The 14161-nt window shown below is 38.8% G+C and overlaps 1 protein-coding gene across 4 annotated transcripts in view; it reads left to right on the top strand.

Moving 5' to 3' along the window:
• The window catches only part of PLEKHM3 (pleckstrin homology domain containing M3), a 181556-nt gene that overhangs the window by 54489 nt on the left and 112906 nt on the right, over window positions 1-14161 (top strand). The gene's annotated exons all lie outside the window — the stretch shown is intronic.

The following is a 14161-nucleotide window of genomic DNA, read 5'->3' as shown; positions in this document are numbered from 1 at the left end:
GGGGAAAAGAATTAACCAGTAGAAATATCATTTGACTAAGAAGACAGAAGATGGGAATCCTTTTCCTTACTCTATCATTGGATAAATTATTTTGTTTTTTACCCTTTTTTGCAGTTTAAGTTTCTAGGTTTAGGGAATTGTTTTAAGTAAAAATAAATGTATATTGAAAATATGAATATACACTGAAATAGTGATGTGACTCTATTGAGGAAGAAAGTTATATAATTTGGTTTTAAACTATTTCACATCCTAGAAATCAGAGAGATTTGATCACTTTATATAAGTAGGCCTTTTGATTTTATAGGATATAAATTGCTTTTTTGATTTATTCCTGGTATTCTCATCATAGAAGTCACATGTTGGTCTTTGATATGTTTCAGAAGAATATAATCATTTTGAATTTCAGAAGATATGGATCTTTTGATAGACCTTCCTGAACTTCATAGGCCATAGCTGTGCTATCCTTTTTTTTTTTAAAGCTGTTCATTTCTCCCAGTCTTTGTTGCTATACTTTGGTCTGGAAAGTTCTTGTCCCTTTTTGTAGCTTCCTTTATGGTTAACATTGTTCTCATCATGTGTTCATTTCCGGCTAAACTTCTAAAGTGTTAATGTACTATTGGACTCTACATAGAGTTTAAAGTTTCTATTTACTATCTATTGTTTGAGAGGCAAATTGGCCTAGGTGTGGTTTTAGGATAGACTGGAGTAGGTCAGTATTATCCTTAATTTTTGGCTAAATTCCTTGAAAAACTGAGCTTTTAATGGTCTCCTAAAGTAAGAACTATTTTATTCTAAAATCCATTTTACTGCCTAAAAGCAGATACTCTTAAGTGAAAAACTTGTCATTTTAAAATACATTTCTAAATAAGTAAAGCTAGTACCGTCATAATACCAATTTATTTCTTGCATTAATATTTTCATCTAATCATTTATTTGTTCAACAAACATTACCACATATGCTCCCAGAAATTGAGCTGTGGGGATAAATTAAAAGTTAATTTCTTTACAGTAGAAAATATGACTGTATGCAAATCTTTAAATCTTGAAATATATTAACACGGATAATCTTTACATTGATCAAAAACAAAGAGCATAAAATTCTTACTTCAGGTAATAAATGGAACAGGCCTGCGAAGCAGTGAGCCCTGAGATAGGGGGTGACAACCCTTATCGTATCCTGATTGGGTGGTTTTGTACTGTGCTTTGTTGACGATTTCTGGGTGTGGAAATTCCTTTATACCTTTATACACTTATACACTTATTTCCAAGCCTGCCTTGACTATCATTCCCCAAGTCCCACTGTAATCCCCCAGGCAGAAATTAACATTACACTGAGTGACCACACCCTACCCTCTGCTCTCTTAGTCTCCTGTCATGAACTTGTGTCTCGCTTTTTTGAGAGCAGCACCCCAGTATTCAGAGTGTGGTTGGAACAACATTTGCATCAGAATTGGGAGAGTGATATGGGCTGCAGTGGCTGGACTCTTCCCTAAACCTGTTGAAGTCAGAATCTCCAGAATCAGCCTAGAGATTTAACAGAAATTTGCCTTGCATGCACACAGAGTTTGAGAAGCCATCACCCACCCCATAGAATGTTCTCAGTGAATAATTCAAGTCATAACTTACTTTCTCAAGGTCATATAAGAACATTTCCTTTACCTGTTTCTTTTACACATGTTCAACATTTTAACCATTGAGACATCAACCTGCTGATTACCTCCAGTTTTCCATGTCTTCCTTACATTCTAGAAACTATAGCTGATGCTTGAATAGAATTCTATCCAGTGGTGAAGCAAGGAAGAGGTTAATTCAAGTTCTTTACCACATTCTGGATTTTTTTTAACACATTCTAATATTTTTCCTAGTTTTTATTTTATATTTAATAAGCATATTTAGTATTTGAACTTCGAGGTAGCCTTTTCCATTCCTCACCATCTTTGCTACCAACTGGGTCATCTTTCACAGTGGCCTCCCATCCAGTCTTCCATCTTACTTTTCTCCAGATCTTGTCTTAACTACAAGTATGTGTGGTCTTACTAAGATTCAAAGTGATCCTGCTAGACCTCTTTTGCACTCCTTCAGTGCCTTCCCACTTTTAGCACCTTTACAATGCCCCAACATGATTTGACCCCTGTTCACCTCTTCACATTTGACACACCTTCCTTTTCTCTCTCTCTCCTACATACTGACTTCAGCCACAGTGACTTTACTGTTTCTCAGATATATCACTTCCTTCCCACCTGCCTTTCCCTGGAATGTTACCATCTTCTCTATTATCTTCATCTAATTTCTTACTTCAATACTTAAATATTACCTTCTCAAGAACACCTCGCTAACCAACCCCTTAGACTGATTTAGGACTTATTAGTTCCCTCTGCTGTAAGGCAGGTTTAGTATGTCTTTCTGTAGCACTTGCCAAAAATGAGAATATTTTGTCATTTGTGCGGCTGTTTACTTAATATGTCTCCTCTACTTGACAGCAAATGGCTCTGTTGTCGTCGAATTCACCATCTCCTTAGCTCTGTCTGGCACACAATAAGTGCACACTATTCCAGATCATCCCATATTTTCAACCCTCTCTATTCCCACCTTTGGGTTTCCTACTTTTACTTTCTTTTTGAGGAATTCTAACTTGGAGTCATCTATAGTAAAATTAATGTGTTCTCTATCCCATCATCTAGATTGTTTAAACATATTGATTTAAAAAAAATTGATATATGATGGACTGAAAACTTACCCTTTTGCAAGCTAGTTATGATCGTGAAGGTATTCAGAGAATTTAAAAATTATTGACTATGAGACCTTTAGAGCCTTTATTATATAAATGTGGAGGATACGTATACAACATTTTAAAACTTATTTGACCCTCTATTTTCAGGGCTAGGATTCCTTAAGCAGAGGGTGCACCTACTCTGGGCACTGCACTGTCAAAGTTTCTTCCACTTATGCATACACTATTTCAGTTTTGGTTGGTGTACTTCATGCAGCTCAGTGCTGGCACAACTATCCATAGCACAAGTCCCATTATTTAAGGGCTCCATCCTCCACAGGCTGCCCCACTGCAGTCATTGAATGGCTACAAACAAGTTCAGAGCATGTCCATACTGATAGAATGGCTACAAACTTGGGGTTTCCATAACCCTTTCAGGTTTGGCTATTTGCTAGTTTGACTTAGAACTCAGGAAAGCACTATACTTGTGATTTTAGTTTTATCAGGAAGGATGCAAATTAGGAGCAACCAAATGAAAAGACTCAGAGGGCTCCAGAGGCAGAGCTTCTATGCCCTCTCCCTTTGTAATCAAGGCCTATCACCCTCTCAGCACAGTGGTGTGTTCATCAACTGGGAAACTCCACAAAAGTTTCAGTGTCCAGAGTTTTTATTGGAGTTTCATTAAATAAGCAAGCTTGACTGAACGAGTGATCTTGTGATTGAACTCTATCTCCAACACTTATTCTCTCCCCAGAGGTGAGGCTGGCTGAAAGTGCCAGTTCTCTAATCAGGTGGTAGATCTTTCTGGTGACCATCCCCCATTCCCAGGCTGTTCAGTAGCCTACCATGAGTCACATCATTAGTGTACACTCAGTTGTGATCCAACAGGCCCAAGAATAAATAAGACACTGTATCACTCAGGAAATTCCAAGGGTTTTAGAAACTCCCTGCCAGAAGTCAGCTAGAAAGACCAAACAATTCTTTTATTATACAAGCACACAGCCATTTCTGCAGCAAACATGGAACCTGGCAGAAAGGGGAATGAGTGATATATCTGGTTGCTCCCCATAGAAGGAGGACATCTTGGCCTCTTGCCCTCTTCCTTCACTTCTACTCAGCTCCTAGTGTGTTCTTTTAGCGCTGATCATACCTTCCTGAGGAGGGAAGATTTATGGTGATTTCTGAGTCTTTTCTGGACCAAGCAATTTCAGGAGCAGCTAAGAAACTGGCTGGCTCTGGGCTGCCCACCTGGCTGCAGCCCTTCCAGTGCTCCAGCTCAGTGTGGTGGGATAATGGACACAGGCAGTGACTTTGGGATCCTTTAGCAATAATCCAGATACTATTTTCCTATCCTGGTTTAGAGTAGTGTTTCCTTTTTTAAAATTATTTATTTATATATATTTTACATCATTGTTTAGTTTTTTGTTTACAATGTTTGCTTTCCTTCCCCAGGTGTTATCCCCCTAGAATTTCCACCACCTACTCACCTGTGCACTATCACTATAGTCCCTTGTGCTCTTCCTAATCTTATTCTGATCCCTCTCTCTCCCCCTCCCCTGCAGAATGTCTCTGATTTATAGTTGTCTGTTTATTTTTGTTTTGTTGTTTTTTTTTAATTATTATTTTCCTTGATCCCTTGTTTAGTTTACCTGTATTCCTCCTGTAAGTGAAACCACCCGATATTTTTCTTTTTCCTTCTCACTTATTTTATGGAGCATCATCCCTTCTAGTTCCATCCATGTTGCTGTGAATGGCATGAGTTTATGTTTTTTAATTGCTGAATAGTATTCCCTTGTGTATATATACCACATATATATTTTTAAAGATTTATTTATGCATAGAAGAACTGGGTTACAGGCCAGAGGTGGGGGGGTGGGTGAGAGAAATCACCAGAGACAGAGTGGGGAACAGAACAGACAGACTGACTGAAATACACTGCTGAGGGGAGCAGCAGGCGAGTCAGGAGAGGTCTGCTGTGCCATGTGGATAGCTCACTGGCCGGGGATCAAACTTGTGCTGCAGTGGCTGTGGATAGCTTTATAGGTTGTGTCTTAACCCCTTGTGCCACCAGGGAGGCGCATATATACCACATATTCTTGATCCAGTCATCTATTTTTGGGCATTTTGGTTGATTACAAGTCTTACCTATTACAAATAGTGCTGCAATAAACATAGGGGTGCTAGGTATTCTTTTGAATTAATGTTTTTGTGACCTTTGGGTAGATCCCTAGGAGTGGAATTACTGGGTCATATGGTAGCTCCATTTTTAGTAGACTGAGGAACCTCCATACAGCTTTCCATAGTGATTGGACCAGTTTGCATTCCCACCGGCAGTGTAGGAGAGTGTCTTTTTCACCACATCCTCGCCAATATTTGTTGTTACTAGTTTTTTAAATATGTGCCATTGTTACTGGTATAAGGTGGTATCTCATTGTGGTTTTAATTTGCAGTTCCCTGATTATGAGGGATGGTGAACATTTTTTCAAAGCCTGTCGGCCATTTGCATTTTCTCTGGAGAAGTCTCTTAAGTTCTTCTGCCCATTTTTGACTGAATTGTTTACTTTGTTTTTGTTACGTCGTGTGAGTTCTTTGTATATCTTTGAGATGAGTCCCTCTATCAGTTGTATGGAGTGTAGTGTTTCCTTTTTAAATAGGTATTATGAATTTAAAAATGTATTACCTTTAACTGAAAAGAATTTTGTGTATATTACATATCACTTCTAGAATGGAAGTAGGATTCCAGAATTGAAGACATGCAGGCTTGTAATTTCTAAAAGATTGAGAAATCACATTGTTTTTTCCTCTAGCTTTATTGAGATCTAATTGACAAACAGCATTGTGTAAGTTGAGTGTACAATGTGATGACTTGATATATGTGTATATTGTGAAATGGTTGTCACACTAAGATTAGTTAACACATCCATCATCTCACATAGCTACCATTGTGTAGGATGAGCACATTTAAGATCTACTCTCTTAGTTACTGCAAACAAAAACAGTGTTGTTAACTATAGTCACCATGCTGTACATGAGATCCCCAGAACTAATGCATCTTTGTTTTCCAGCTTTATTGAGTTATAATTGACATATTACATTGTGTAAGCTTAAGGTGTACGTGATGATTTGATATATGTGTATGTATTGCAAAATGATGACCGCAGTAAGGTTAGTTAACACATCTGTCACCTCACAGTTACCTTTTTTGGTGTGTGTGGCCAGAAATTTCAAGATACACTCTCTTAGCATCTTTCAAGTAAATATACAACCCAATATTTTTAACTATCATCACCAGTATGAAAATCACATCCAACCAAAGGTTGTTGTCTTGCCCATATTTTGTCAGTAAATGAGTCAATCATGTGGGGCAGAGCCAAAAGCCTTGATGGAGATGACTTCATCCTCAATTCACCGGGCCTATACCTCTGGCATGGAAGAGAGACTTAGTTTGCAAGTCTTGGTCTCTTTTCTCATCTTTACCAATAAAGATATTCTTAGCCCCTAGACTTTCAGAGACCAGATGAAATAGACACACGTTTTGGGAGCTGGGAAACATCCAGACTCAGTGGAATAGTAATAAATTAGGAGCACAAGAGCTCGGTCGTCTGTTGATAGCCTTGCCACTGATTTATTATTCAGCCTCCAGCCAGCCTTTCACAGTCTTGTGGGTCAGAGTCTTTGACATTGTAACTTGAGGGAAGATTAAGCTCTCTTGACTATATACAATTCAAATATTACAGAATATTGGCTGAACTAAGGGTCACATCTTAATTCAGTAATATATAGCACTGCATTTTTCCACCCCAGAAAATACAGGGAAGGTTTCCTGGGGAGTCGCTTAGATAAAGAAACATTTTATTGTGGCCTAACACTGAATGGGAAACTTTTAAGAAAATGATGTTTCTCATGTTAGCAGAGTAAAATGTGCCTGACACCGTAGAGTGTTTCATGGCAATCCCTTGAGCCCCCCATTGTCTTTACCCCCTGACACCTGTGTTCTCACTGCCTGCACATCTCCTCCGCCCCAACCCCCCCATTGGTAGACACTGCCTTTCTGAGTCATCGTGTTTTTTGGGTCTTTCCAAGGTTAATAGCTATTACCTCTTCATTCTGCTCCCAGGGGTCAAGAAGATGGAGATCAAAGTGTTCTATACATTGCTTATAGATCACATTTATTATATAGCGGACCAGTGGACCTTTAGATAGAATTAATGACATGATCACAGTTGGAGTTTCAAAGTTCATGCCCTCTTGCCACAGCAGACAGAAAAACTCCTCCCTGGGGGCCAAGCTGAGCATGACAGAGTCCTCTACACTCCCTGGTCAGACACCTCATTTCTCCAACTGTAAGGAGGGCTGAAGAAGGGATAGGGAGAGAAGCTGCACATTTTGCTCTAGGAAATTCCTTTCGATTGGCCCCACATGAACCAAGGAATAGGAGTTACCCCCTTGTAGGCATTTTTTAATGTATGTGTGTCCTGCCTACTACCTCAAAATAACATGTTACAAGCAGTCTATCTGTAAATACTAAACATATCGTTAAAAGATTAGCTTTGGTGGTGGTTGAAAACCTGTGTTTTTAGAGAGACAGAAAATCTTGGGAAGCAGGCCAAAGAAGATAGAAGGGAAAAGAATAAAGGAAGAAGGTAGACCAAGGCAATCCTTAAATCTTCTACAGCATAAAGAATTTGGGTTGGGGCGGGGGTGGGTAGTGGGTGAAGAAATTCAAGACTGGATTCAAAGGAAGCTGATGAAAGTGATCCTTTTCACTTTGAGACTGTTGCTCATGCTACTTGGATCCACTCTCATGACTTTAATTTTATCAAATTGTTGTCATTACTAAAATAGCTCAAATAGAAATTACTCTTAAGAGAGGCTGTCAGGTTTTTTCCAGAGGTTTTAGCAACGAAGAGGAAAAGGGTGTCTTGTAGAGATAGTGTAGAGTTCAAAGAGATGTGACTCTCACAAAATAAAGGGAATATAAGAGAAAATATGAGAAAATGTAAGAGAAGCAGGCATTAAGAATGCGAGGGACGTGAAAGAGAAGTCAGAGGCGACTCTGGAGGGACAGTGTGTAAGATAGAACCTAGAAACTGGAGGAGGCTGTACAAGAGACTTCTGTATACAAGCTGGAAGGAAACAGGTCCAGAAACAAGGGGGAAAGACCTGCTTTTTAGGTAAACCAAAAAGATAACATGAACTTCTACGAAGTTTTTTCTCAGAGATAACTTTCAAAGCAATCATAATAGAGATTTAACTAGAGAATCAAAGAGTTAGTAGTGATCTACCATGTTAAATGCCAGGGAAAATCACTATAGAGAGGACTTATTTGGTGCACACGTGGACTCTCTATGAGGAAGGAGGGTTCAGAGCACGTTTGGACTAGAGTGAGGGGAGTGAGGTACTCTCTTTGGACACAAAGTTTAAGGGGGTGCCAGTAAGCCCCAGTAATCAAGACATATGTTTTTTAATGTAATATTATTAAGAAAATAAAAATTAATACCAAGAATCCAGGATGAATAAAATATAAAATTTTAGGTACAGGATTAGTTATGACTGATTTTTCCTTTAGCCTCAGGCTCTAATATGGTTCTCAGAAAGACATTCCAGCAAGATTGTTTATTTAATAAGACATCTTCCCCCAGAGCTTTCAGTGTGTTCATTCCAAGCCCAGCCCAGCGCTCACACCAGTGGTGAGGTCGACCTCCGTTCCCTGTTGGGGATTTGCAGAGGTAACACATGGGGAATACTGGTACTCCCATATTTAAGATAGAACTGACAGAGTTGGTGGTAAGCTACGACAGAGGGGTGTTATTTCATGTCTAAAATAACCATTAACTCAGCCCTTTTTGATTCTGCAGCAGTTTTTCAAGTAGAGTTATTGGTAGGCAAGCATTTCACCAGAAGGATTAATTTGTGAAGAAAAGAGCCCCAAGCTTGGAGCAGATGTTACTAGCAGGTAGTCTAGTATATGGTGGTGCAGTGTGGACAAGGCCTCTCTTTGATGGCACCTCTTTAAACTAACCTAGCAGCATGAATCATTTTCTTTAGATAAGAAAGTAGAGCTGGTGAAAGGGCTTTTCTGCCTCCCCATAATAGCCGATATATCCATCGCTTGCAGAGAAAAGTGATTAAGTAGGGTCAGTACACGGATCTCTTATTTTGCCCTCTTGTCTTTGTACAGTCACAGGGGTTTTCAGCAGTGGCACGACTGACACTTTGGGCCAGATGATTCTTTGTTGTGGGGGGCTGTTCTGTGTATTGAGGGATGTTTAGCAACATCCCTGGCCTCTACCCATTAAATGGCAGTAGCTACCCCCACTCACCCTTTTGTGACAATAAAAAATGTCTCTACATGTTGTGACTGTCCCCTGTTGGGACAAAAATCTTTCCTGTGTTATCAACTGTGTCTTTTCTTTTCCTCTCTCAGCCTTTCCTTACTGCTTTATAAAGAAGTGTCTTCTGCTGCAAACACATGATGATTATTTCATACCATCTAATGGCTTATAATGATAGTTTTAAGTAGAACCCTGACTACTATTCAGTGTCAAATATAGCAGATGGCTTCAGTCACAAGTAACAGAAAATCAGATCCAAACTGATTTATACAATAAAGGGAAATTATTTTCAATCAGCTGAGCTTTTAGGCATCAGTTGATCTGCTAGTTCTGTTTTTTTAAAAACTGCTTCTTGAAATTAATACCTCAGGTAAATAGCATTTTCTCCCCCAAACCACCTATTTCCCCTATTTCTTAATGGTCATAGGCTCAAAATGTTGAGGGCATCTTTGATGAGTCCTTCCAGTGCTCTCCCTATGAGTCAGTTGCCAAATATTTGAGCTTGGTGTTAACCCCTTCTCTTCACTTTTCTTCTCCCAAGCCCACTGCCTGTGCAAGCTCAGACTAGTACAATCATTTATCTTCTGGTTCCTTCCCCTTCAGTGTTTCTGGCCAATCTTATTGGTTAGTAAGAACTCCCCCAAGCATTCAGGATTCATATGTCCTAGCTTCACTTTATGGCTCCATGCCCCTTTCCAGTCAGCCTCCCTGTTTCTGCAGCTCCTCTAGTTACGGTGAGCTACAGACAAGTAGAATATTGAACATTTTCAAACATGCTCCCATTTCTCTGCTTGAGCCTTCCTCTTCCAAAATCTCTTTCTCAGGACCCAGCTGAACTGCCCCTGTGTCCACATTGGCTTCCTCAGCCCCCAGCTATAGTGGTTGCTTTCTCCTTAGATTATCTCTTCTAACCTCCTGCTCTCTCCCTTCTAGATCTCGATTCCTGCTCCCCTGACCCCTCATATTCAGAAGTTATGCTAATACTTGACACATCCTAGGCTGAATTCATTGATGAACTAAATCATGTTCTTTTATGTAATTGATTCATATTTTCTGTGCTTATCATTTTGTTATAAGACACAATTTTCATAATATTTTCCACAAGGAAATAGCTATGTGGAAATTCTCCTATGTAGGTCTTTGGCATTTCTCGTAAACTGTCATTTCAGCCACTTCTACTAGGATCTTCCTTTTTTTCTAGCTATACAACTATGGACAGAATGACTTTAGTACTCTTTGCTCAGTTTCTTCATTTGTAAAATAGGGATGACACCTACCTCTTAGAATTGATGAGGATTAAATAAGTGTGTGTGTGTGTGTGTGTGTGTGTGTGTGTGCTTGTGCATGAGTGTTCCTGTATGAAAAGTACTTATAACAGTGCCTGGCTTATAGAGAGCATTGTGTAAGTATTTGTTTATTCATTGCCTATTTAGTTATTTCCATTTAAAATTCCTTACCATTTTCTTGAAAGTCTTTGGGGAAAGGGCATATATATGGAAGTAAACAAGGAAGTCTAGTAATGGACTGTTTAGAGGAAAACAAGTATGAAAAAAAGTAATTAGGCTGATTTAACTATAGTAGATACTCAATTTGTGACAGTTACTACTATTTTTTTAACTTACTATAAATACTGTTACTGAAGCATTTTATAATAAGAAAAATTAAAAACATCGCTTTGAAGTTAAAAAAATCTGTGGTACAGTCCATTATATTTATAACTTGATGTGGCTATTTAGTAAGCAGAAAAGCAGTCAGAATCTTTAAAAAGGCACACATATTTACTTACTTGCTTTAGCAAAAAATCAAGATTTATTACCTTTCAAGATAAATTTTGACTAAATATTGACTTTAGACTCTCAATCATTGTTTACATGAAAGACCAATAAATCTTGACATTTCTCAACTTCAGTTGGAATCTACTTGGTATTTATTAATTTATTTCACACCATTTATAATCTTAATAACATTCCATGAGATTAAACAAACATATAGAGTTTAGCACAAATAGAGTCTTTAGTTTTTATTTTCAATCAGCAAAATGTGTTTGCTTCGGCAGCACATATATTTTCAATCAGCAAAAATTACCTGATGTGATTTTTACTTCATTTCTTAATTATAAGACTTCAACACTTAATATACCATACAAGTTAAAGCTCACTTACCTATTTAAATATTCATTGCAAAAACAGGAAAAAGAACTTCACCTAACAGCTTACCAATTGGGATTCAGATTGGATTTTCCTACGGATCTCTTTTTAGTTGCCTTAGTTCTATAAATATAATCAAGGATGTTCTGTAAAGAAGATCATACATCCTATCCAGACTCTGTCTTGCACAGCTGGTGTCTGTTGGTCTGGTCTGTCTGATTCTGTCTTTATTGATATAATGTGTATTGAACAGTCCCGGCACACTGCTGATACTTTACAAGCATAAAAGTTGCCTTATTCCTGTGCTGAAAGGAAAATTCTTTAACTAGGTGCATGTACTATTTATTTACTTCTTTTATGTCCTTAGGGACAGAGATGTCCCAGCAGCAGCTACAGTTCATTCTGCAAGTGCCAGCACAAGGGATCCTAAATGCACGTCAGCCACAATAGGCAGTTCCCTTCCAAGTGTTGCTTGTGGTTTCTAAAATGTCTCACTCCTGACTCTGCAAACCCACTTTTAAGTCAAAGTTTTGGCCAACAGTGAGTGGCAGTTTTTCTTCTATAATCTCTCACGGCTATAAAAGCCATTTGTAGATGAACATAAAATGAAGTCCACCAGAAAAAAATTTTTCTTCACAAAAAAAAAAAAATGAATTTGGAAACAACCAGACTCTTTAGGATTATATTTGAGTATGTGTATTCCCTCCCGCCACGAAGTTGACATCCCCTTGGAAGAGAGTTTACTATCAAAGAACTGAAAGACTTAGGGAGAAAGTAATTTTGACATGTAGCAGTTCAAAGTGTGCCCATTACCTAAACAAAGGGACTGCTAGCAGCTTGCCGTGCTAGTCAATCTGGCAAATATAGGTGGTACACGTTGGTTTTTCTTGACTTCCTTTTTGTTCCCTTGATTTCTTCTGACATGCTTATGGAAACCATTTGTCTTGTAACAGACACAGCGCATGCTCAGTGGTATTTGTTTTCATGTGACTGATTCTCTGTCCAAATATTTCATGTCTTGGTTGACTTTATGACTACATAGACGTCGCCTACCTTCTGGGTCACCACCTTGTCCCAGAGATTCAGAGTAACTTTGGTGCTTAAGATGGGAAAAGTTTTAAAACACTTAAATTCTATTTCGGTGTATCTCAATGTCCCTCCTGCTCAACCCCCTTTCTATTACACTTAAGTACAATCCGTAGCCTCAGTTCCGTCTGTATTGACCTGAAACCACAAGCATGTGCTCCGTCTCACATCCCAGCTCTGTTCCCTTTTATAGCGGGAAGATCCAAGTCTTGGGCCCAGTTTGCTTTGCCTCCACTTCTCTAATGGGCACCAAAGCTACACTGAAAAAGCTGCTTCTGCCCCGTGTACCGACTTTGTGCTAATCCCAGGCTCATTGAACAGAATTTTGATTGGATTCCCAGTGTGACACCTTATTTTAAAATGCATCTTCAATACCTAACTACTTAATGAGCCAGTGGTTATAGACTAGAAGCTACTAGTTAAGTTCTTTATGATGTTTTCCCCCTAATTTTGGAAAAACAGCAAGTTATTGAACCTCCATTTCTATTTTTCTTCATTTTGGAAAATTAGTCTCTGCAGCCTAGGATCAAGTCCAGACCTTGGATGCACACTTTGCTCAGTGCTCTCCAAAGCTTTCACTGTCTGTGCTGGACACTGGATGGGAGGGAGGACAGGAGAGGGCTGTGCTCCTCCCCCACCCGTGACCACCTCTCTCTCCCAGGTGTGCACACAGTGAAAGAGGCATGCCTCTGGTCAGTCTGAGTTTTTCTATTTTAATGGAGTAGATGAAAAGTTGTCCTCTCTGTCTTTTCTCTCTTCCTCCCTTTTATAAGGCACCCTCTCTCCTATTTTTTGCCCCCTTTCTTTTCTTAGAATGTTTCTACCTTCTGAATATAAAATACTGGATTTACTTTTCTAAATTAGGTGAAGGGGATAGTGTGGCTGACCATGTTTAGAAAGCATTGTGTGAGTTCTCTCCTGAGGGGGAGACAATCACCTGATCCAGCTACTGCTCTTACTGCTTTTCTGTAATGCCTGTGAGTTTTCTAACTGCTGGTCAGGGGACAGAGAGACAGAGGCCTCTGCCATGAAGCAGAGAAGGTAGTTGGCTCCTCCTCAATATCTTAGCTTCAGTAACACCATGTTGCAGCCAATTGAGCTAACTAGGTATACTTGTTAGAAGAAAGATTGTGCCTTTGTGGAGAATTATGCCAAAATTTCTGCTTCAACCCCCCAGCAACAGGCTCTTTGGGTGTCTTCAGTGAAAGACCATTTGGGAAATAGACTATACAGGCAGCAAATGGGATTTCGTTAAATGGTGACATTTGTTTCCAAAGTGTATCAGAGGGAAAGCTAAGCTCTTGAGAGCATGTGTTCATTAGAGATTTGAAGTGGGGTGGGAAGCAATAAAAAAAAAAAAAGGCCAGTGGGTTCTCTTGTGAGATAGTTTTTTGTTCTTATGAATTGAATACACACTGAAAAGTTTCAAAAAGAGACTGGGAAGAATGTATTTGCTTTGATCCAACATGTGGAGGGTTCCTTACTGCAAATACCCTTTAATTTGGAGACATTGTTGAAAAGTCTATTTGAAAGTACAAAAAAATATAATATGTAAATAAGCTCTAATTAGTTATTTCAATTAATTATTTTTTGTCTCTACGTTACAGCTCTGTTTTTCTCCCCAGAGTGTCGGTTGTCAGAATCTAGTTGGCACCCTCCAAAAAATGTGTTTTTCTAACAGTCATTATTAAGAAAACACATTTTCCCCCTGTTGAAAAACCTCACAGTGATTAAGTGAAATCCCAGATTGTGTATCTTTATGGGGATTGTTTCAGAGATTTTCAGTCCATGATTTGCTGGTATGATATGTAAGAAGGAACTCTTGCAGTTAATTGAAAGAACGGGTGTTTCCGTCTTCAAATAAATGGTATGTGTTGTATTTT

Source organism: Talpa occidentalis, unplaced genomic scaffold (assembly GCF_014898055.3).
Source record: "Talpa occidentalis isolate TD23 unplaced genomic scaffold, MPIMG_talOcc4v2.1 talOcc4.3, whole genome shotgun sequence".
Classification (NCBI taxonomy): Eukaryota; Metazoa; Chordata; class Mammalia; order Eulipotyphla; family Talpidae; genus Talpa; species Talpa occidentalis.
The sequence above is the reverse complement of the archived record's forward strand: the minus strand, read 5'-3'. Positions and strand labels throughout refer to the sequence as shown.